The sequence below is a fragment of the Microtus oregoni genome, unplaced genomic scaffold (assembly GCF_018167655.1).
Source record: "Microtus oregoni isolate MIOR12 unplaced genomic scaffold, Mior012 000010F_ref0000083, whole genome shotgun sequence".
NCBI classification, from domain to species: Eukaryota; Metazoa; Chordata; class Mammalia; order Rodentia; family Cricetidae; genus Microtus; species Microtus oregoni.
This window is the reverse complement of record NW_024543069.1, coordinates 46770652-46795153: the sequence shown is the minus strand read 5'-3', so window position 1 is coordinate 46795153 and position 24502 is coordinate 46770652. Positions and strand designations below refer to the sequence as shown.

At 35.5% G+C, this 24502-nt stretch overlaps 1 protein-coding gene across 4 annotated transcripts in view; it reads right to left on the bottom strand.

The window, feature by feature from the left end:
- The window catches only part of Nlgn1 (neuroligin 1), an 883993-nt gene that overhangs the window by 783411 nt on the left and 76080 nt on the right, over positions 1 to 24502 (bottom strand). For 3 of the 4 annotated variants that reach the window (XM_041658887.1, XM_041658885.1, XM_041658889.1), the window contains exon 2: positions 17896 to 17993. The exons of the other annotated variant lie outside the window; for it this stretch is intronic. The gene's annotated coding sequence lies outside the window, so the exon portion shown is untranslated. The remainder of the gene's footprint in view (positions 1 to 17895; positions 17994 to 24502) is intronic. 4 annotated transcript variants of the gene reach the window in all.

Sequence of the window (24502 nt, the reverse complement as noted above, 5' to 3'; positions counted from 1 at the left end):
ATAATTCATCAACTGGAGAGCACAAACAATCCTTTATTCAGCAGGATAACAAAGGTTATTTAGCTTCTGGCATCTACTATCGCTCTTGCAAGATCCAGGCCCAAGAGCCAATATGATAATTAATAAATTTCCAACATCTGGGCAATAAAACAATTTTTTATGAATGTTAAACAATGCCAGTGGCAAATGAAAACCGCCCCTTCTCATATTTATCTATCTGAACCCTTCATTGCATAGACAAATTCCAGCATGTCTGGCTATAAAAATGGGGATAGAGATGACATACCAGGAAGACATCACACAGTTGGGGAAATCCATACTGTTAAGTGTCATTTAATCATACGGACAGTGCTGACATTATCCACTGAAGCTAATGGAGACTAACCGTTGCCAAGAATAGAATATTAAGCTAAATGACAGGTGTGTGGCATCAATCATCCGAATGAATAAGGGAGGTAAATGTAAAAAAATAAAAAGAATGGGAGTCTCAGTTTCTCCCACTGTCTATCAAAAGACATTTTTATATTTTCATGAGAAAACGAAATTGTAATTGTGCAAATGGATATGGTTTGAAAACTGAGAGAAGTGATAATATATATTATCACGTGTGTGTCCCCAGAATGTATGTCCCAAATTTATATGCTTATATTCTGAATTATTGGGTTCCCTACCTAAACTCATATCTTGAATATCACCTTGAGTGTGATCCTTTTGTGGGTTATGTATTAGGATTAGCCTAGAAAGTCAGAGTCCTCATGAGTGGGACAATGCCCTTTTAAAGGAAGCCCAAGGAGTATAAACTCCTAACCTGCATAAGGGTATACGGAGACCCGAGCTAGGAGGAACAGAAGGTGAGTCCTCATTAGACACCAAATCTGCTGACAGCTTAACACCCAGAACCTCCTCTCAGGGAAACTTCCAGTGTGAGAATCTTCTACTGCTTGTAAGACACAAGTTCCAGTAGAGTATAAGAGCAGAGTTCAATAAGATGGGGGAGTGGAAAGTCTGAAAGGATCAAATCTTAGAATCCAGTTCAGTACTCATCTATTTGAAGTTGAAGTTATAGTCCCTAACATAAAATAGTATATGAATACGCTTCTGAACATGGGAGTTACACAATACGCTCTCACAGAATTGCTAAGGGAAAATAAATGTAGCCTGTGGTATTAAGAATAGTTTATGAGACAGTATAACCAGCACACATCATAAATCCTGCTTAGCATACACTGCAGTTTATGAAAGAATCAATAGATGCAAATTGAAAACAACATATCTTGAAATAAAAGGGGTTGTATTTAATTGAATTAAAGTATATTAGCAAGAGAAAACGTGCTCACATGCATGACGTTGCTCCTTGGTCTTTAATTAATGTATCTGGCTGTAAGCAATGGCTCTCCACCCATTTTTATTGGTATTCACCATTAAATATTTACATAGAAATTATATTTTTGTATGAAATCTTTCAGAAATTATTAGTATTAAAGACATGCTATAACAAAGTTGCCGTTTTCCACCATAATGCATAATTCACAAGCACACCAATCAATAAAATAGGTTTATGCAAGGATAATCAGAGAAATTTTCTTTTCTTTGCTAATATCCTATTTTTAATTCATTTAAGCTTTGTTTACATAATTATAAATTCCTTAACAATCTGTATATAATCACAATTTATAACAAAATATATATTCAGCTATATGCCCAGGAACATATTTTTTTCTCAGAGTTATATAATCAATGGAACTTGGAGTTAAGTGAATCTATGAATTGTACACTATGTTGTGAAAGCTCTGGGTTGTGCGATAAAAATCCATAGACCACAACTGAGAATTATCAGTTTTTCATTTTTTTTTCATTCACACATTCAGATAAAATCAATTGAAACTGGTAGTAAGTACTCAGTCACCTCTTATCCTATATAAGCATCAGTATCTGTGCTTTAGTCTGAGTGGTATTTACCAAATATATTCTATGATCAATATCACTCTAGTTGCCCTTAAAGATAGAAATGCAAAAGCCTTGCCATGAGGAGCCACAAGTTCCTAATGTTTGTTCTCCAAGAGGGCGCTAAACTTCCTTGGTACTGTAGAGAACGCTGATTGACAACTGGGTTCCTATACTGCTCTGTAGCTTTCTTTTCCGGATTGAACCACAGGTGTTGGCACATTGCTCATAATTTTCTGGTACTAAAACACTAATGTTGGCAGATCATCTTCTGAAGTCTAAAACAGGATAACTTCAGAAGGTTCTGTGCTAACAGAAAGATGCCAGCCTTGGTAGCCAAGTTAAAGGACAAGTAGTGTGTAGAGAGACACGGTGACATGGGAGTAAGTCCAAACCTTCTCTCTGTTCAGTTTCTAGACTTTTCCTTGATCAAGTCTATACATAAAACAATCACCAAAAGTGTTCTGTCTAAACAAATAGTCAATACATTATTCACCATCTACTGCATTTGTCTCCTCAAAAGAACAAAAATATTCCCATTTAGTTCTTCAGTTCCATCCAATATGGCAGACATGGTGTCAAGAACAGGCAGTTAAAAGTCAGTTGCAGCTCTACATTTCTCCCCAGTGTATAGAAACTTGAAACCTAATGTTTCTATTAACAAGCAAACCTGTCTCAGGATCACACACACTCAGGAATGAAAGCTGAGGACTTTTGTTTGTTTGTTTGTTTTAGTAATTAGCTAGTTTAAAACATGAATGTCAGAGATTTAGGGAAGAGTTCTGCTTATGCAGCCCCTTCCCAGGAAGAACTGACTGCATGTGGTCTGTGTGTTTCATGTGTCTCTCATCTATCACTGGTTTTACATGTTTTCCCATACATCAGACTTGAATGCAAAAAGTTCATCTGCAATAGAAACCTATAGTATTCACAGGTTGTTGGTGGAATACAAGGTCTTGAGATGTCAATGCTACCACTGCTGTGAAAATATCACTCAAGAAAACGCACACGAGGTCGCCACATGTGTAGTGCTGCCTTCTACACAGGTGCTGCATCTCAGCCCCTTCTGTTCTATGTGGTTTCAAAGTCTGAGTTCAATCATTTTAGGTGAAATGCTACTGGAGGTCCTGGCCGCCCTCATTTCTGCTACTCCATAGACTTTTAAAACTCTATATCTGTCATAGAATATGTGTCTGTTGGGTGACGCTGCTAAAGATTAAGAAAGAAAGAAGACTTACAGACAAAAATACCCAAATAGAAACATCCGTAACCTCGTTTACAGGAGGTTTGCAGCTAAGTCCTAAGAAAACAGTGACAATGACTCAAAGCTACTCTTAGAACGGCTGACTTCAAAAGAATTTAGGTCTACATACATTTTGATCGTGAAAGTGAAGAATTTACCTTGTTAGGTTGTTCTATATGAAAACTGCTAACAGATGTATCCCTAAGATAGAAAACTGAGAACGCCGGGTGTTTATCTCCTTTCACATCACGAGGCTTTTGAACACTGAAATTAGATGTTTCCTGACGTGCTCAAGCAAATCCATCCTCCTAAGATTAACTTGATGGGAAATATGTCTAATCGATTCATAATTTTAACAAAAAGTATATGCTACAGTAATATTTTAAAATTCAAAATATATACTAAAGAAAACTCATTGTATCGTATATGTTGTAAGTTCTTATGTTTTCAGGTTTTCCTGAGAGTTTTGGCACTGTTATTATCTAGTTGTGATTTTTACTTACATTTCTAGATTTTTAGTTAGGGAAAAATATGAAAACCTGTAACTAAGTAAATACCATTCATAAGTTAGATAAGCTACATTCATAAGTTAGATTTGAATGAAGGGAAACGTAGCAAACCTGTAAAGCAAAACAAATTGTGTGGAACAGCATTAAATAGAATGAAAAAATTTCTCTTCCAAGTGTCTAAATGTTAAAAATATTGTAATTTCTTTTATTCATATACATATATTCTTATTTAATTTTTGTATATTTGGCAACAGCACTGTTTTTATCACTTAGAGGTTGTTAGGTTATGTTCAGTGTCTGCAAAGTAGCTTGTTTAGTAGTAGTAGAGCAAATTTTATGAGGAAATTTTTATGAATTTTCTATCTATATTCTTTATTATCAACCCTACAAAGGAAAAAAGTGAACATATTCTAGAAGTGCCTTTTTTTGAGACCTTTTGATGAGTCGGAAAGCTTGAAGGTCATCAGTTTTCAGAGAATATTTTTTGTTTTAGTTAACACTCAAAGAAGACCCTTTTGGTTGTGGGCTGGGTGAACAGCAGCAGTCGCTAGAGCGGCAGAATGGATGATACACAGTCCTCGGTCAGAGTCATGGCTGAGCTTCACTGGGTGCTGTCCCTCCCATCACCGCCAGTCTCCAGAGTCCAGCTGAGAGTTCCTGGAGAATTGTGTGCCTATAGAAACAAGTGCAAGCACTGTGGGCTTCTCCCTTAATGAAGAGGATAAGAATATAAGATCTGTATCTCAAATGAGACAGGCTAATGATCTTTAGTTATCAGTTGGCCAAGAAGCAGAGGCAAAACTAGAGCAGAGAGCTCCAAAGAGAAAACAATTACAGAAAGTCTCCCGGAGAAATTTTATGTTTCTCCATCCAATGCCACTGTATCTGGCTTTCTTAGTTGACAGTTAAGTTTTCCCAGAAAGCTTAGATGAGATTCAAAGATTACATAGGGAAGTACCCCTGTATTATACTACCTTCTTATTGTAGCTTCTGACATCTAAAATGATACCAAGAAGAAAACAGGAAAAACAGTTACTAAACCTAATAAATCCACCCAAGTCCCAATAGAATCTGTAATAAACATCATACGCATGTTACGATATGAGTGTGACATTAGATAATTCACTGACTGTATGAGAGAGATGTATATACATATAACAAACTAAATGCTGTGACCGAAAATACAAAAATAAGGAAAAAAGGGCCAAGGCAAAATAGAACTGTGGCTAACAAATACTCTTCCAGTAGTGATGTGTGAGCCACTAAAAGCAGACAAAAGAGCACTAAAGCAGATCTTTCGTATTGGCAAACACACTAGCCTTCTAGTTGTCCTGAAGACAGAATTTTACAACACACTAATTCTATCCTTGTTGTTTATTAGTTACCTGATATGTACCTCTGAATGGATACCTACTATTTCCTTTAATCAATGGGGCAGCATGCAGGAGCATTGATGCCCTCTGTTATAGCTGAGTAAACTGAGCTATGGCTGAATAAATTACCCACAGTCACACAATGATGTGGACAAAAGAGCCAGCAATCCAATCTGGATATGCTGCTGCAATGCCATTGGCTCTCCTCTGTGAAATTTGGCACATCCCAGGAAAAGCAGACCTTCAATAAGAGGATGCAGTTCTAGGGTCAGGATGAATTCACTGTAGACTGTAGAAAGAAATATTTAAGCAATGTGTTCTTAGGAAAGCAAGAAGACAAACACTTAGGAAAAATTCCAGTAAAATAAAGGAAAGCACAAGACAAATGCTCCACATGAGTAGCGACCAGAGAGGGCTCAGTTGAAACCAAAATGAGGCACCTCGTTGACCCTGTCAGAGCAGATGCTATCTGATAGTTCCTAAATAAAATTGCTAGCAAGGATAGAGAAATGGGAATTCTTGAACAATGTAAGTGTAAATGTAAACAACTGAACCACTAAAAAAAAAACAATATGAATGTTCTTCAAAAAGTCACATGGTTTTCATATCTCTGCAATTCCAAAGGATATAAAATCATCTCATAAAACATAGTTCTGCTTTTTCACGCTTCTAAATCACTATCCACTGTAGCCAAAATAAAGAATTGACATAGTTATTCATTAATGAACGAAGGCATTAAAGAAAATGTGGTCTGTATTCAAAAAGGAATGTTATATTCTTGTATAAAAAGATTAATAACCTTAAACTTCAGACAGAAAGAATGGTGTTAGAAAGATGAACTTCCTTTTCTTAAAATAAAGTAGAAACAGGAAGACGAATCTTGTGCTGTCTCTGAAATGTGGGAATGGAGAACATCTCAAAGCAGGGAAGATCAGAACACTCATCACGAAAGACTAGAAAGAGGGAAGAAGAGGAGAAATAGGAAGTGGGGCAGGTATAAAATAAAGGCATGAGAAATCAGTTTAAATTTAGATCTGCAGCACAGAGCTGAGATTTTAGTTGGTAATAGCCTATTGTATATTTTGTGAAAAACTAGAAGTTAATTTAAGATCTCTGAACATAAAGGGATTATCAGATATAAAGCTAATTACCTTGATTCGATACCTATGTATTATATGAATATATTAAACATAATATTGTTCTCAATAATTATGGAAAACACTACACTACTTAAAAATCACTGACCATAAGAAGTGAAAACTGTTGTATAAACAAAAACCAAGGCCTGGCTAAGAGAAGGCTACCTGGGCCCTTGCATTTTTCTTTCATCTGGGTGAATTCAGTTGTCCCTTGTCAACAGTCCAAGGGTGCTCACACAGCTCCTCTACTCTCAGTATTGCAATGTGGTGATGCCTCTGCAGACATCGTTCATTCAGAGGCCCAGTTTCTTGTGACCCACGACACAGTGAGCCTTAACCATTTTTTCTCCTCATCAGAATAAGTGTGTTTAATCCCCTATAGTAGAAGTGGAAAAGGTAATATAAAAGAATTTGTTTTCTGTTAAACAATATGAAATTATACATGCTGTAGGGCTCAGTGTGACTTCAATGTCTTGGCTTTTGCTTCAGGAGAGAAGGGTTTGGATGAAAAGGAATGATGCGCTGGCAGCACAGAGCATTTGGAAAACCCAAGTTTTGAGTTTGGCTGTAGGATCCTTTTCACTGAGACCCTTACTAGAGAAACTACAGTCTTCTTTCTCCAATGAGGGTTTCTATGGCTGTGGTGTACCACCATCACCAAAGGCAACTTTGGGGGAGGAAGGGTTGATTTGGTTTACACTTCCGCATTTTAGTCCAGGATTGAAAAGATTCAGAACAGAAACCCAACAGCGCAAGAACATGGAGAACAGAGCAGAGGCCAGGGAAGGGTGCTGTTTACTGGCTTGTTCTTCAGGACTTGCGCAACCCATTTTCTAATAGAACCCAGAGTCACAAGGCCAGGAATGGTCCTCCTCAACCAATCACTAATAAATAAAATGCCCTACAAGCTGTCGACAGTCTAATCTTAGGGAGGGGCTTTCTTAAATGAGGATTCCTCCTCTCAGACAGCTTTATCTTCTTTCAAATTGACATAAAACTATTGAGCACACTTCCTTAAAGAATTTTTTCTGAACACTCAGTCAATGACTTAGTATTTAAAAACAAAACAGGAAACTTCAGGATTCTTTCTGATTTTGTGAAATGGATTCATTGCCATCCTGGTCAAGAAGAAAGCACTTTCCTAGGGTAAAGTTTTAATTCATTAAATGAACAAAAAAATTCTAAAATTCTGCAATAAGCAGGCCTACTAGTCAATATTTTAATTAAGCTGAACTTGTCATGACGTGGTTTATGTGTCTGTTCGCACTGTGGTAAGATACCATATCATCAAGTGAAATACCTATCATACGCATAATGTAGAGATGATCTGGAAATGATATTGATGTGAGATGCTCGTGGTTTGTCCAAGTAAAGACACACCAGAGTAAGGGTAGAACGGCATGATGTTGAAATCTAAGTTAGAGAGAAATGCTGGATTCAAGCAAAAACTGAAAAATATTTTTAATGGAATCTTTGAAGACAACACAACTGAACAGTATAATGACAAAAAAAAACTCAAGTGAAAAATTAACAATTTGTTCAAATTTGCTTTGCTAAAATGTTAAATATGCTGTCTTTTAGACCCACAATGGCAACCGTTGTCTTAATGTGCCCACCTATGAGCATCTATAGTAAGTAGGGAAGAGGAAACTCCCAGGAGGATTCATAAATAAAAGTGGCCACTAGGATAGAAGGATGACAAGAGTTTGGTGATGAAGTTGCTTCTCTGTTTTCTAAAAGCAGTGGTTGAAAAGGGCCATCATTTACTGACAGAGACACAAACCAGAAAGGGAAGTTTTGATGCAATTGAGTCATTGTGTGAGTAACATACTTCTGAAGTTCTAGTCTCATGAAGGGGAGCCATCAAGAGGGCTCTAGAATCTCTGTGGCTGCTGTTGAGGATGGGGAACCTGAATTTAAACACCTGGGGAAAGTCTAATACTAAATGGAATTATTGAAAGAAAGAAGAGAAGACGTCCAATAAAGATCAGATGGTGCTGACAGATTAGAACAAAGATAGACTGGTGTGCGTGCCACTCCGCCCTAGGAAATCTGGCTGCATGCAGAGTTCAAGGGGACTGGAAGGTGGGTAGAAGGAAAAATAGAGAATGATAAAGTGGAAAACTTGTTTCTTCCCAGAGAGGCCTCTAAAAAACCTGTGTGGCAGCTGGACAATGTAAGTGTCAAGTGAGAAGCTAAGAATTTGAGCATCCTCACACTACAGAGCACATAAATCATGGGAACTTACCTGGCTACTGTAGTTTTGTTCTTGTAAGATCATATTTTAAATTATTGGTTGGTAAAAAAATAAATGAAGTAAAGTTGATGCAAGAGAAATAAAGACATTAATGATTTCTAGGGATGCTCAAGCTTAAATATGAACTATCAGCTGAGAGGTCTTAGAAGATACTCTATTCCACATGGATCAAGCAAATGTTTCATACATATGTTGTGTATCACGAACAAAGAGCAAGTGTATGGTTCACACTCAAAACTAGAAACAGCATTCCTCCCCATCTCCAGAAAAACACCCTCTGGAGCAGGGAAAAGATGTGCACTGGGAGACTAAGAAAACACAAGCACAGCACAGAGACCACTGATGTTTGCCTGGATCTGCTGAAAGGGAGAAGCAGTGGTGACTGAACTGATTGTTTCTCACCATCAAGATTAATTGGCAGTTTGTGACACATGTGTGCCATTATAGACCTCCTAATTACCACATCTTTGATGTTGCCATTGTTCCGTTTGCAGCCAGTAATTCATGTGTGGTATTTCTTCTATTTCGAACACAAAAGAAAGGAAGGGCTGTGAATGGAGTATAATGAGGAAAAGAGAGAAGAATCTCAGTTGGGGTTCCCATCTAGACACTCTCCCAGAGTTTCTCATAAAAGATGAGAATTACCAACGAGAATCAGATTTACAGTGCTGCATCCCATAGCACCTAGGAAACAGCATTAAGTCATTCAGGATAATTAGAAACTGGTAAACTAACAAATTAATAACTTATCCCCAGGTGACCTCAAAAAGATAATACTGTTCCTGCAAAGTGACAAGAGCTCCCGGGGAAAACCACAGGCACTAGGAATGTCAGGTCCCATGATGTCCCAGGGAAATCTGCAGGCACTAGGAATGGCAGGTCCCAGGATGCTCCCATGATCCCAAATCATCAACAATCTTAAAATACAGGAACACAAATGGTTTAATTCCCAAAGTAAAATGTTTTACATAAAACATATTTATAGAAACCGTTCTCATGAACAACTTCATTTTTATAAATTATCAGATGACAACAAGTAGCCTCTGTGCATTATCTCATGCTGTTCAGTGCTTGGCTGGAAGCCCAGAAGAGGGTCATGCCTTTATAATGATGAAAATGCAACTATAAAACATCCAAGGCTTTAGAAAACGCTGCTAAGCACCAAGAAAATGAGGTTCCTACACTGCACTGTACACAGTAGGCACTCAGCAAACATTTGCTAATGAATTTATTCGTTGTCATGTTGCTTAATTCTTGTGTACTTACTCTAGAGAGCTTCACAAAAATCCTAAGTATCCAAGACATTGGACATGAGGTCCAGTATATTGTGATATCTCACATTAGTCCTCTGATGTCTTCCCATCTTATCTGTTAAGTAAGGTTAATATATATATATATATATGTGTGTGTGTGTGTGTGTGTGTGTGTGTATAAATATATATACATTAGTACATATACACTTCATGTTAAGGATGAGGAACAAATAAGATATTTTTGTGCATCTATAAATCGTATAATATAAAATGATTTAATGTATTTATATTTTTATAGTTATTAATTATATTATAATTAATATGTAATTAAGCTTAAGTTTGATTCACAATAAGCAACAATTCAAGCATAATCAGGAACCAAAATCTGGAAGCATATTTTAGCTTCTGTGGCAATGATGACCACACTTCTTTTAAATATTTAAACATGGAACCAGCCCCCACATTATGAAGGTGTTGAGAACGGAAGGCTATAAGAGCCAGATATATATATATATATATATATATATATATATATATCCAACATATACTGATGCAGACATCCCGTATGACTCAGCTTAAACATGGCTGACACCAGACATGGGGGCGTATGAGTTAGCACAACTTAGCTGATACCAGATGTCCAGGGAACCCCCAAGGAAATAGTGATGTAATCTGTTACAACATTATTTTTGGTAGAGCACTATTTTTGTGTGATTCTGCATACTTACAGCCTTGAGATGAGGGGCTTTAGCCTGAACTGGAGGCTTTGTCAGCATGCCTACATGTGTTTGTCTGCAGACCTGTTTGCTAGCTTGCGCTGGAGGGCCTGCCTACAACTGCCTGCCTAGAGACCTACGTGTTGGTGAATAATTTATTTCTTGTCTGCTGGTGACTCCACATAATTTCCAAGTTCTTAGCTTTCTGTCACCTTTCTGTTTTGCTGGCAAAGGGACATGGCCTTCACAGAGGGCCACATGGGAAATAGGTCACCTTACTGATAGTACATAAGGTATCAATTCTAATCAGACAATGCCATTTGCTATTTATTTTTCCTAGTGTTCTATATGAAGTTTCCAGAGGTTAGAAAAAACCTGTTATATAGTAGACAAAGAAAAGAAACTGATTACGTAAAGAGCAACCTTAGTTTAATTGGAAATTTTGAACACTACATACAATCTCTCTCTCTCTCTCTCTCTCTCTCTCTCTCTCTCTCTCTCACACACACACACACACACACACACACACACACATTTCCAAATGTTGAAACATTGTATCTGCATAAGGGAACCATTAGCTGAACCTGTATACAGTACCTCATGTTCCTGGGATAAGTCTATTACATATATAGCTTGTTATAGCACTAACCTGAAGCCAATTTAATAGTGCCATTTAAGGGTTCACACACAAATGAAGGTATCACATCTCATTAACATTTATTTATGTACGTAAAAGTCTCTATAAAAATTTCCAGGGACAAGAACTCACTGTTCATGACCAAAAACTTCAAAATAATATATGAATATTGAAAAACAGAATATACATTGTTGATATTGCTTTTAAAGTGAACTATTTCCCACATAAAATGTCTGCACATGTACAAATATTTGTGATTTACTTATTAGAGTTCAACCTAAAATAAGGAATTGGAAATGTCCAGTAGCCTCAGAAGTGAGATCATGGTCAGCATTATTAAATCAAGCATCATGAGAGGGCATTGTAGGAGGGTCGGCCATGGCCTTGAGAACAGTGCCAACTGAAGCATCCTACTTTCCTAGGGACTGCATTATGCATCAAGAGTAGGTGTTTTCCCTGACAGGTTTTCCAATCAATACCTTTTTAGCTGGTTGTTCACCTGTTAGTTAATGATTTGGGTACAAATCAACTTCTTAAACAAAAATGTCATACCTGTAGTATTGATCAGTTTTTGTATACATGAAAAAGGCAATACCACTTTTGGGGATATATCTCAATCGTGCCTCAAGGACATGTGCTCAGCTATGTTCACAGCAGCATTGTTTGTCATAGCCAGAACCTGGAAACAACCTAGTTTCCCCTTGACTGAAGAATGGACAAGGAAAATGTGGTACATTTACACAATGGAGTACTACACAGAAAAAAATAATGACATCTTGAATTTTGCAGGCAAATGTATAGAGCTAGAAAGCATCATTTTGAGTGAGGTAACCCAGACCCAGAAAGACAATTATCACATGTACTCATTCCTAAGTAGTTTTTAAACATAAAGCAAAGAAAATCAGTCCACAAATTACAATCGCTGAGTACCTAGACAATAATGAAGACCCTAAGAGAGACATACATAGATCAATTCTGCATGGGAAGTAGAAAAGGACAAGATCTCCTGAGTAGATCGGGAGCATGGGGACCTTAGGAGAGGGTCGAATGGGAGGAGAGAGGCAGAGAGGGAAGCAGAGAAACTGTAGAGCTCAATAAAATTCAGTTAAAAAAAAAAGTAATGCTGAATTACCTGGTACATAATATGTTTCTCCCATTCCCTCAGAAATAGATCAAACCACTGAAACCACTAATAAGAATGATGAAATTGGTTGGACTTTATAACAAAAAAAGTTGCTAAAATAAGAATTTGAAAAGAAAAGAATTTAAAAACAGAAAAAAAGTGGCAACACCATTGGGAAAAAAATAAAACAATTATTAATATAATTGTTAATACATAGAACAAAAAATAAGAAAAATATTGAAGTAAACTTAATAATGAAAAAAATCATAAAATTATAAAATCTTTAGGTAAGTGAGTAGAACCCAGTTTCATATGTTTGATAGCCTTTGTTTAGTTATTTGTCTATTTTTATTCTTTTTTAATTGGTAAGATCTTATAATGCTTCACCATATGCATTTCTTTTATATTCTTTGAAATGTCCACTTTATTTTTAAATATTTTATATAGCTTTATATATATTCTTTTATTAAAAAGAGATTATTTTCTCATACAATACATCTTGATTACAAGTTTCTCTCCCAGTTCCTCCACATCTCCCCTTCCATTCTGATCTCCATCCTTTCTGTTTCTCATTAGAAAACAAAAAACAAAAAACAGGCTTCTAAGAGACAGCAACCAAACAATAAAATAAAATAGAATAAGGTAAAACAAAAACCATCACATCAAAGTAGGACAAGCAAACCAATAGAAAAAAAGAGCCCAAGAGAAGTCACAAGAATCAGAGATCCACTCATGGGGTTCCCTGGGCTCTGAGGAGAGGGATTGATGGAGATATGCCATTTAGAGATGTGTTTTCCCAGGTCTCACTCTCTGTGCAATGTCTGTCTGTGAGTGTCTGATGTGGGAAGTGATGTATGCTGTGAATATGTTTTATTGTCGTAATAAAGAAGCTGCTTTCTTCAAATGGATTAACATAGTAAAGCCAGACTGAAAAAGATAAATAGAAAAGTAGGCAGAGTCAGAGGAGAAGCCATGTAGCCACCAGCAGGAGACAGATGCACTGGAACCTTGGCAGTAAGCCACAGCCTCGTGGAAATACCCAGATTAATAGAAATGGGTTAATTTAAGATACAAGAGTTAGCCAGAAATACTATTAAGTTAAACTATTGGCCAAACAGTATTGCAGTCAATACAGATTTCTGTGTGGTTATTTCAAGTCTGGTTGGCTAGGAACGAAGGAGCCGCCTCCGCCAACAGGTGTCTGTATTTGTTCCCATCTGCTACAGGAGAAAGTTTCTACGATGCTTATGAGCCTGTTTTTTTGTTTTGTTTTGTTTTTTGTTTGTTTGTTTCCTTGCTTTGCTTTTCATTTGCTAGTCGACTGCAACGTAATTCTTTCTGGAAACTGGAAGCCAGAAAGACAAGCTTCAGCAGTGATTCTAGCATTCACTTCTCCCTTTGAGACAATGAAACAATAAAACAAATGGAGGCAGGCATTGGAGAGAACAAATGCCATCATGAGACGCTCATCAAACCTTGCAGCTGTTGTCTGTCCTGTCTGTTACATGTTAAGAAATGGCAGTGTGGTATAAACAAGAAACACCCATCATCCCATTTCCTCAAGACAACCCCATGAATGCAGGAGCAGAAGCAGTTAACCTATGGATACCATTTCATAAACTGGACTTTCTGAAGAAGAAACTGACTTTCTGAAGAAATATGAACTCAAATAGGATAGTGCTTGGTAACAAGTAGACTAATAGGTAAGGTGCAATCAGGGTTGTTCTATGTGAAAATAAAGTCATTCAAGCAAATTAACCCACTTAATGTGACAAAGGGTTTAGGGAAACTGGCATCCATAGCCCTGAAAGCAGGAATGAAAATGAACATGAACGCTAGAGAAAACAAGTTGTTGATTACCTAATAAACAGTACACCTATCTTCTCAACATCAAAGAAGTATTATTACATTTCAGATATATTAATTAATTGCCTATGTTTTTCTAGACACCACAAGACAAAGATACATATGTGTTGATCATCTGAAAACAAACATCAAAAATAATGTTTATTAGGTATGCTACACCATTAATATGTTTTCTAATACAAATGTTTGTCTTTTATGAATGAAATGTAATGAAATTTTTGCTTTTAAATTGATAAATGTTTTCATCAGTTAACAACCTAGAATTTTTGAAATGAGAAGACTGATTTAGAGAAACTTTTCTTGACTTACAAATCAGTCTGTGACTGTTACATAATGTAAATGTAAATATATGCTATTTGGTTTGTTCTGTGAATATATGTTATAAAGTATATATGTTTGTATAAATTTGGCCCTGAGATAGACACAGAAGAAAAGTGTATGACAGCCTGAGAGATGATTTGTATGGATCTACCCATGCTTAGAAGAAAAATAAGGCCTTCTGCAGAAACATTAATTACGAAAACAAAAATCCTTTATGTAGAGAAATGGAGTAATTGGTACTCACATAAAATCACATGTGTTTCAAATGGGGAAATATTTAATGAACAAATTTTCATCTATGCACAACATCCCAGACTATTCTAGAAGTTTGCAACCCAAACTGTGAATATTGGAAAAGTAGAGTCAGCAGCATTGTGGAAGAAGATATGGTGCAGAAACCTGAAGCAGCTCACATTCTGTCTCACTTGTGCTGGAAATTCCAAGTATCCACAGGAAAGTTAGCAAAGAATCTTAAACATTACTATACACAAGTGACTCCCATCCTGTCTGTTTTGACCCCCTTGGGGGATTACATATCAAATGTCTTGTATATCAGATGTCTAAATATCAAATATTATATCTAAATATCAAATATTATAATTCATAACACTGCGAATTTGCAGCTATGAGTAACAATAAAAATAATTTTATGGTTGGAGTCACAACAAAATGTGGAAATGTGTTAAAGGGATTTTAATTTAATTTAAACTTTAAAAGATAAGGAGTTAAAAAGAATTAATTAAAATCAGTAATATAGGAATGTTAAAATGGTTTTCCTGTATTAATAGAAAAACCAAAGATATAGAATTAAAAATTAAGCAAGTCACTAAAATAAGTAAATATAAAAATTTATAAAGTAAAAATTGAAAGCAGAAATATCTATATGTAAAACCTTAAAACAAGATATTTTTATTCATGAATTCTACTAAACAAGTACAGAGACTAAAAAAGAAGTATTCCCAATAAAATCATTTTCTGATAATAGAAAAGTTTTAACAATTATGGGACAAAGTTTACTGAGCCTAAAGCCAGAATAAGACCTTGTAGTAATAGACATCTCAAATTAATAGCCTTAATTAATATTGATGCATAATCCTTTGAAAATACTATTTAGTTAAAATCAGCAATATCCAAAGCAAGCAAGAGTCAAACAAGGAATGCAAGGTTGGCTTGATAGTTGAAATTAATTAGTGTGCAATTCATGATATTAACAACTATGAGTAAAAATGAAAGCCAACAATCAATATATTATTTTCAAAACTGTGAAATGGTTATAAAAACAAAGTCTATGACTTAAAATAATAAAAAATGTATTTATATTAAAATAATTTTGTTTTATATTTTATATTTCCAAGACAATCTGTATGGAAACAAGTGGATATTGATGGGGACTCACCCTGTCAAGCCAACTAGGTAAAAACAAGTGATAGTCAATGTCTTGCTATGTAAAAGAGAATAAACTCATATGTTAGTAAGCCCCTTATAATAAAACAAATGAATGAAATATAATGATAACATTTGCAATTCTAACTACTTGGGAGGCTAATGGTGAGCTTGATACCATCCAGGGAGTGTAACAGAACAATATCAAAAAAAAAAAAATCTGGGGTTTACAATCTACTTAACTAGCCAAAAAAAAAAGTATCATGAATATTTTCTCCTTGTTCTAGGAACAAACAATAATATCTGCTTTGAGGACATTTTATTTTATGCCAGACATCCTAGTTAACAAAGTAAGAAAATTAATATAATCACATAGAAAGTAAGGGAAGAGATAGAATGTGTTCTTCATGGTCAACCCAATTATCTGAATAAAGAAACAGAAAAGGAATCTATGTAAAGGACAGCCCCAGCATCTCTAAACTTACAAAATAGATGCATGGTCAGTATGAAGTACAAATTGTATCTGCACAGACCTGTGACAAACTCAATATTAAATAAAATCCACAGTGACAACTCCATTATGTGAAGTATTAAGGGGTAAACATAAACGTAATGGGTGATCTTAAAAAATCTGTAAAAGAATGAAATCTGCACATCAAAGTCAGGTATAGACTCACAAGATCAAAGTTCACAAATCAATGTGCCATGACCACAAGCTGGAAGACAGCTGCTCTCTGAAATCAATTCGCAGGTTAGGTGCAACCCCAATAAAATCTTTGCATCTTTCTCTGCAGACATTGTCAAAGAGACTGTGAAATCTATTATCCATATGCAGAGGGCTTTGAACACCTGAACCAGTTTTGAAAACCCATTAAATGACTTGTAGTAGCTGATTTTAAGATTTAGTATACAGACAATAATCAAAAGGGTCTCTGACCAGCACAAAGTGAGACACAAAGATCAATGGAAGACAAAAGCAACTTCAGTGATAGATTGACACCTTTTCAGGCAATTGATTTTTAAGAAAAGAGACAAGAAAATTTGATGAGAAAGCAGATGGCCTTTACAAGAAATAATACTGGACTAATTGCATATTCAAGGGAAAAAAATGTTGTCCATGACCTGTACCTCACAGAAGTACAAGAAAACATATTATAAGTGGTGCTAAGATTTAAATGCATAAGATCAAAACTGAACCCTACAAAATAAAACAAGATAAATTCTTTTGGTTTTGAACAAAGCAAATCTTTTAAATATTGGACATCAAAATAACAAAGTTACAAAGGAAAGTTTGATAAATAATACATCCTAAAAACCAAAACTTACCTGCCGTGCACCAATGAGCCAAAGAACCTACAGACTAAATCTCCAGAACAAAAAATAAATTAATTGAAAAGTAAAATATTTGGTCTTCAAAATTTGCCCTTTGAAATATACTTTGGGGCTGATAATATAACTCGGGGTAAAGGGTTTCCCTTGAAGGCTTGAGGACCTGAATTCTATATCCAGAAAGAAGATTGATTTTTATAAGCTTTAGTTGCTTGACCACATGCATAATCCAAGAGACTTCGAACCACAGAGAGGGAGTTTCCTGGGACCCAGTTGGCAAGCCCCAGTACATAAGGGACTGTCTCAAAAATAAGATTAAAGGCACCCAAAGAACGAATACTACCTTAGTCTCAGTTGACGGTAGAGGAGAAAACACACAGCTATGGTAAGCTTAGAGTGTGAGCAAAAGTATTTCCCAAGGAAGACCAAAACAAATGGTTGGTTACACAATACCAAATGGTCATGACATTATAGAGACTGAGCCGACTGTGTTTATGTGCTTAGAGATACACACACACTGCACACACACAAGTATATTTGTGCATGTGTGTATATGCTTGTATGTGTGTATAATATACAACATATGTCATACATGCACACACCCCACAACAACTACCACTATCACCATCATCACTACCAACAGCAACAGCAGAAACAACAATTGCAAAAGAGAGGCCATGAAACTGATAGACAGCAAGAAGAGAGAGATCTGCTGGAGGGTTTGTTGGGAAGAGGGGAAGGGAGAACATTGTAATTACATATCTTATAGCATTGTAAATTAATAGTAAAAGATGATACTCACAAACTAGAACAAGCTCCATGATTTTGATGCCATGAATGTTCATAGATTCTAGGGAATAAATCCAGGCAGAGGAGCAGACCTTGCCATCAGGTGATTTTCTGTATGAATCACAATGGAAAATAGCAGGTTAATTTGATATTTATGTGTTCTTGGACTTTTATAATACCCTCCTTTGTTGCTTGTGACATCTGAATTAATAAACTTCCACGTTTTAGAAAATTTCCCCAGCATACTTGGAAAAGAAGAATGTTGCCCTGATGTGTATAAGAGTGCCCCAAATCCTACAGTAAACAGAAAACAATGCTGCAATTCCTCCCTACAATCAAGAGAAAATCATCAGCACATATGCATTCCAAGTTTTACTGGAGGCCTATGGATGGCATTAATATGATATACAATATGGATACATAGAAAAATAGATAAATGACAAATAGATGACAGAGATGGGGCTATAAATGATAGATAGTAATATACATATAAAACAGATAAAAATAATAGCTAAATATATGCAAAACATAAATCATTAATATATTATACAGAGAAAGTTAGATAGATGAGGAGAGATAATTGGTAGATGGATCATAGATAACTGATAAATGATAGATATATAGAAAGTAAAAGAAAATATCTAATACTTATAGAATTTAAGAGTAATCAAAAAGTTTCTTGTGTAGACCTTAAAATGCAAGTCAATAAGGAAAAATGATACATCATACCTTATAAAATAATATTCCTACTTACTAAAAAATGCCATGTAGAAAATGAAGAGGAACGCAGCATGCTGAGAAACTTTAGGTGTTTATAGTTTCAGTTATAGTTGTTGAAGCTGGGAACTGAGATTCAGGAGCTTATTACGGTTTTCTTCCAGCATTCACAAATATTTAGAGATTATCAAGAAAAGATCAAAAGTACAAATTGAAGGGCCAAAGAAATAATCTGTGTATTTCAAATAAATTACTTGCCCTACATACCATAAAATTTCTTATTTTTTTTCCAACTGGTTGATTGCCAACCTTCTTCTGCACCACGGATGCAGTTCTGGTCTGAGATTTCCACTTAATGATCATGTGTTGTCATATAATATTTAGCTTCACTGTGCCTCGATTTCATCTTTGTAATATTTGAGTGATGGGGCAATATTTTCATGTGTTGTTGTTAGCATAAAAAGAGCTTGTGCATTTTAAGTGCTTAGAATTTTGCCTCGCACATGGTAAACCTTAAGAAAAACCTTAGCTATTACAATATTATTGCATACATACATTAAGTCATGTACATATTTTCAACAGGCAGGCATGAACAGCAGTTTGGGAACAACTAATCCTGGATTGTACTAGCAGTTGTCACTGATAAACACAAAGTGCAGTTTGTCACACAGTTTTTGTCTATTAGATATTGAAATGATGCTGTTTTATATTCTTTGTATCAGGGAGCATGTGCAAATGAATCTCACCATTGCTTAGGCCAAGTATGGAATACCCCAGAAGGCAAAGATTCTGGTTCAGATCTCGTAAATGTGCATGGACCGAACTCTCGGGCAAGTGACTGCGCAGCTGTGTGACCTGGGGCTTGATATTTAATGTTGCTGAGCTTCAGTTTCTTCATTTGGAAAATGAGATTGATAACATCCCATAGCCATGTATTTAGGAATAAAAGAAATTTACTACGCATAAAACTTAGTACAAACTACAGCATGTAATATAAACTCAATAAGGGAAGTCCTAATATTTTTAACTCAAGAAATGGTTACTGTCATCTAAAAGCAAGAACCATTGAAAATAAGCTACACCTGCAGGAAAAGGTCTAGAAAATGTATTTTTCTAGGAGGACATCTAGGCATATACCCATGCTTGCCGTGTCCGACTATTGACATATATATTCCAAACACATTTTAACAAAAATTGAGGCAGAGCCTCGTGAATGCCAGACTAACCTTGCATTCATTGTATGGCCAAGGAACTTGAATTTCCAGCATTCCTGCCTCCATCTTTGGAGGGCTAGGACTACATGTGTATGCTACACACCTGGTTTCATATTCCAAATTTTAAGTCTAAATCTGGATAGCATGATTTATATGGACCATCATATTTTCAATAATTCACTACATACTATTAAATCAAAGGCTATAAGCGCTTTCTTTGTTAGTCTTCCAGTCCATTCTACTTTTCTATTGTCCTCCCAATTCAGAATACTTGCATTTGCAAGGTATCTTGATTTAGTATTTTATTCAAAATCTTCTGCTTAATTCATTTCTTTTTATGTCACTACGTTATGCCATCATGTTGTATTATAATTATCTAACCCTTTCTAATTTATTTAATTTTAATACAATCATGAACCATAAATTTGCATGCTTATTTAAACTTGCCTTAAGGGTACCCAAATATATAGGAAATTCTAAGGTAGCAAATGCTTTCATTTATGACTTTCATCTCTGCTTTTCAGTTTGGCTTGATTGATTCCTAAGAAGCACGTGTCTATCCACAATGCTATGCACATAACAATTACCAAGTCTAACACTCTAATCATAGGTGAATTACGCATCTTATCTAAGCAGGTTAACATTAAATCTTAAGCTCAGCAAATGAATTTTTTGTGGCAGCTCTACCTTACAGAGAGGTTGTTGGCAAATTCAGGAAGACCCATTCTTAACGGTTATAGAATTTAACATTCCTCAACACCCACCATATGACAGGCAGGGCATTAAACACGTCTCACAAGTTTTTTTCTTAAATACTTCTATCAACTTAGTGATGTGATTATTATTATCTCTGCCACGTTATGTGGCTTGGGAAAAATGCATAAAGACGACACTATAAAGCCAGAGATGTCTTCGAAGTCCATCAGCCTTGCTTCTACTCTCACCCTCGCTCTACTTCCCAGGGAGGAGGAACTTCAGAGACAAACTGATCCTTGATAAGGACCAAGGCAGCATAAGATTAAAGAACAGTCACCCCTAAGTAGTATAATAAACAGGGTCTGGTGACCAGTGCTACATCCAGCAACTGCTGATACATTTATTATGACTTCATACTTGGATTCAAGAACAGTTTCTAGAAGAGGGATTTGGGGAAATCGGATGGGAGACTTTGGAACATGAGAGACATCAAAGCACTCAACTCTGAACCATCTTAAAGATACAGGTATGAAAGTCCAAATTCAAGGGTGGGAGTAAATAAAGCTGGGGAAAATTACAGTGCCTGCTGATGGTTTGAGTAGAAATGAGAACCTCCCCCCCCCCAAAAAAAAAAAGACAAGATACAGAAAAATGGAGAAAGGATTTAAAAGGTTGCAAAGGGAACCAGACACTTAAAGTTAAGGTGGAGAAGGGGGAATATTAGTGAAAAGTAAGTCTGTGTCCAAAGATTTAGCAAGAATATAAAATCATGTATAGAGAAACAGGAAAATATTTTTCTGGGCCAGAGGAGGAGCTCCAAAGAAAAGTGAAGAAATTATAATGAGAAAAAAATTAAAAAGCAATGATGGTTAGCAACAACTGCTCAGTAGAATGACTGAGAATAAACCCTAGATCTAACACCAGGCAAATAAGCCTTCCTATGTGAAACAAAAGAAAAAGCAAAAGACGAAGATCTTTTTGAACAATATGACACCAGATGTACCACTAACAAAACAGACCACAATGCAATGAAAAAATGTAAGTTATTCTGAGAGACACTCTGGTTTCACTGTAAGGCCACACTCAACTCATCAGAATGCAAAACAAAGGTATGCTTTCCGTGAACCACACGCACTCACAGACAGAAAGAACGAAAATTGCACTTTAGGAAGAGAAGATTTAATTTATCATGAACCTCCAGAAAATAAGAAATAATTCATAGAAAAGAAGAAGAAAGATATGTTGTGGACTGCTAAAAGCTCTTTGTTCGTAACACACACACACATTCTCTCTTCCCCTCCTCTCTTTCCCTCCCTCCATCTTCACAGACACACACACTAAGAATTCACAGAGATGTAGTAAAAGCTGAGTTGAGACAAAAATTCTAAAACAAATGAAAACAATTGTGCACAGAGTACTAAAGTGCATAGAAGTCCAAGTGAAATTGTGTTTTACAACAGGATGACTATTGTTTAATGTTAATATTGTTTCAGCAAAAATTAAAGACTTCAAATTATTATAATACTAAAAATAACAGAATCTGTAATGTACAATGTAAAACAAAGAAAATTTCATCAGTCAAATGGAGAAATAAATAATAAACAATAGCTATAAAGCACCTTTGAAGTTTAAAGGAAGAGATTAAAATGTATCAGGAGCTAGAATAAATACATATTAAAAATCTTAAGTTCAAAACCAGAAAATCTTAAAATATATTTAAAATGGCAGATATATGATACTTACAAAGAACTAATATTTATGGACAAACCTCTAGCAATAAAAATAGAAACAAGAAAAAAGACCAGAAATAAGGCTGCAGCTTTGCAGGTTTCAGAAGCATTTTATGGGAAAGGAAATATCAGAAGAGTAGAGGGAGAAACACAGACATGGAACGTTTATCTAACATCAGTGATTCAATGGGTTTTACTCCAAGTACCAAATTAAAAAAAATAAAAATATTGTAATCAAATTGGAAATTTTTTATGGTAATAAAAAACAACACTGCACAAGGTAGATTTTATAATTTGTTTGAATGGTCCTTAAAAATATTGGTGCAAAAAAAAGGGGGGGGGTTAGTACAAGTGTAAGGGAAAACCACAAAAGGGAAAATTGAGTTTGACATATTTAACCCAGGAGTCTTGACATTTGAAGGATAAAACATATAAAAGGAACATAAGAATCTGGAAGGCTTGGGGAAAGTAAATAATAGCTAATTGATACATACAAAACCCCACGCAGAGCAATTGGCGGATTAATATTATTTAAAGTAGACGTGGAAATCCTATGAGGTGAACACAAAGGTCGCCTTAGCAAATATTAGAGATTAGTATTATATATAACTCACCTTTCAACAGCAGTAAATCAAAATAACAAAATAGTAATTCACGAATTCTCATTTAATGGGTTTGAAAATTTATAAGTATATCCTTTAATTATTTATAAGCTAAATAAATTGTAACACAATTTAATAAAATTATAAAGGATTACGAGAAAAATGCATGTTTTGTGGACTACTTCTATAGCACTACTTAGAAGATGGTTGACAAATTTAAATGTATTTATCAGAGAAGAAGACAAGTTACAGTATAGATGTTTATTTTTTTTAAAAAAACTGAAAATCAATCTAGCATATTCAGTCCCTCCAGAGACTTCAGATGACTGCAACTCACCATCCCACAAAGACACATGGAAATCAGGGATCATTTCCAATAGTGTAGGATACAGAACCAGCCCAGGCATTCAACACGAGAGGAGGAGAAAACATGGTATATATGAATGCATGATGGGATTGTAACATGAAGCTATGCCATTTGTAGGAAAATAGAAGCTATCAAGTGCATTTAGCCAGTCTCAGAAAGACAGGTACCATGCCTCCTCTTACTTGTGGTGGGTAGCTTTTCTATAAATACATAAAATCATGGATGTTCACAAGGCATGAACATCTTCAGGGGAGTAAAAGAGGCTAGCAGAAGGGACAGGAAGACATGGGAAGATGAGTCCACCACGAAATGTATTCTTGTATAAAATTTTGCATTAAAAAGAAAATAAAACAAGTTAAAATAATGAATTCAATTTCTAACATAAGGTGTTAGAATTTTTCTAAAGCAATATTAATTTAATAACATTCAGAGAAAGGAGGACTTGTTTGAACTTAAATGAAATACGTGTTGGTTTCAATATCCAGGACAAATCAGGCAATGTTTGATTATTTGATAAGAAACTTAGAAAACCAAAGCTCAGCAATGGATGGGGGAGGGAAGTAATAAAGGACAGTTAGAATATGCTTTTGCCTCCCTCCCACCATAGCCTTCAGCTGAGTAATGTCTGCTCTGGAGCTGCAGCGGCTCAGAGCTCTGCTTCAGCCATCTGCAAAAATAAATCAATGCCGGACCTAGTCCTACAAATGTAGAGACACAAGAGCACAGAGAGGAAAACAACAGCCGTGGAAACTCTTCTCTGCAGATCTTCTTTCTCCAAATGCTTAGACTGATAATTGCAATCTAATGGCTGAGCTTCTGTGTGCTGTGAATACTATTATTTTCTAAGTTTAATCTAAATGGACTATAAGTCTGAACAAAATTTTATTTTTTTTCATATACTGGGTAGCTTTATTTCCTTTTGAAACTACATTTATTTTAATTTTTTTTATTTTTTAGATCATAATATAATTACATCATGTCTTACTTTTAGATCATATTATAATTACATCATGTCCTCCTTCCCTTCCCTCACTTCATACCCTTCCATTTCTCCATGCTCTTTCAAATTCATGGGCTACTTTTTTCTTAGTTGTTGCTACATTCATCTGTGTATACATAAAATGTTTCATAAAATTTTCTCTGGGAATTCAAATGCAAGCAAAATATCCAACAAGTAACAGATTATTAAAATCTAGAGAAATTCCTAGTGTCGAAAAAATACTAGACAATGTACAAATAAAACGAGAACTTCGGCTATCTACCTCCATGTTTGGTAAATGTGAAAAGCAGTGGA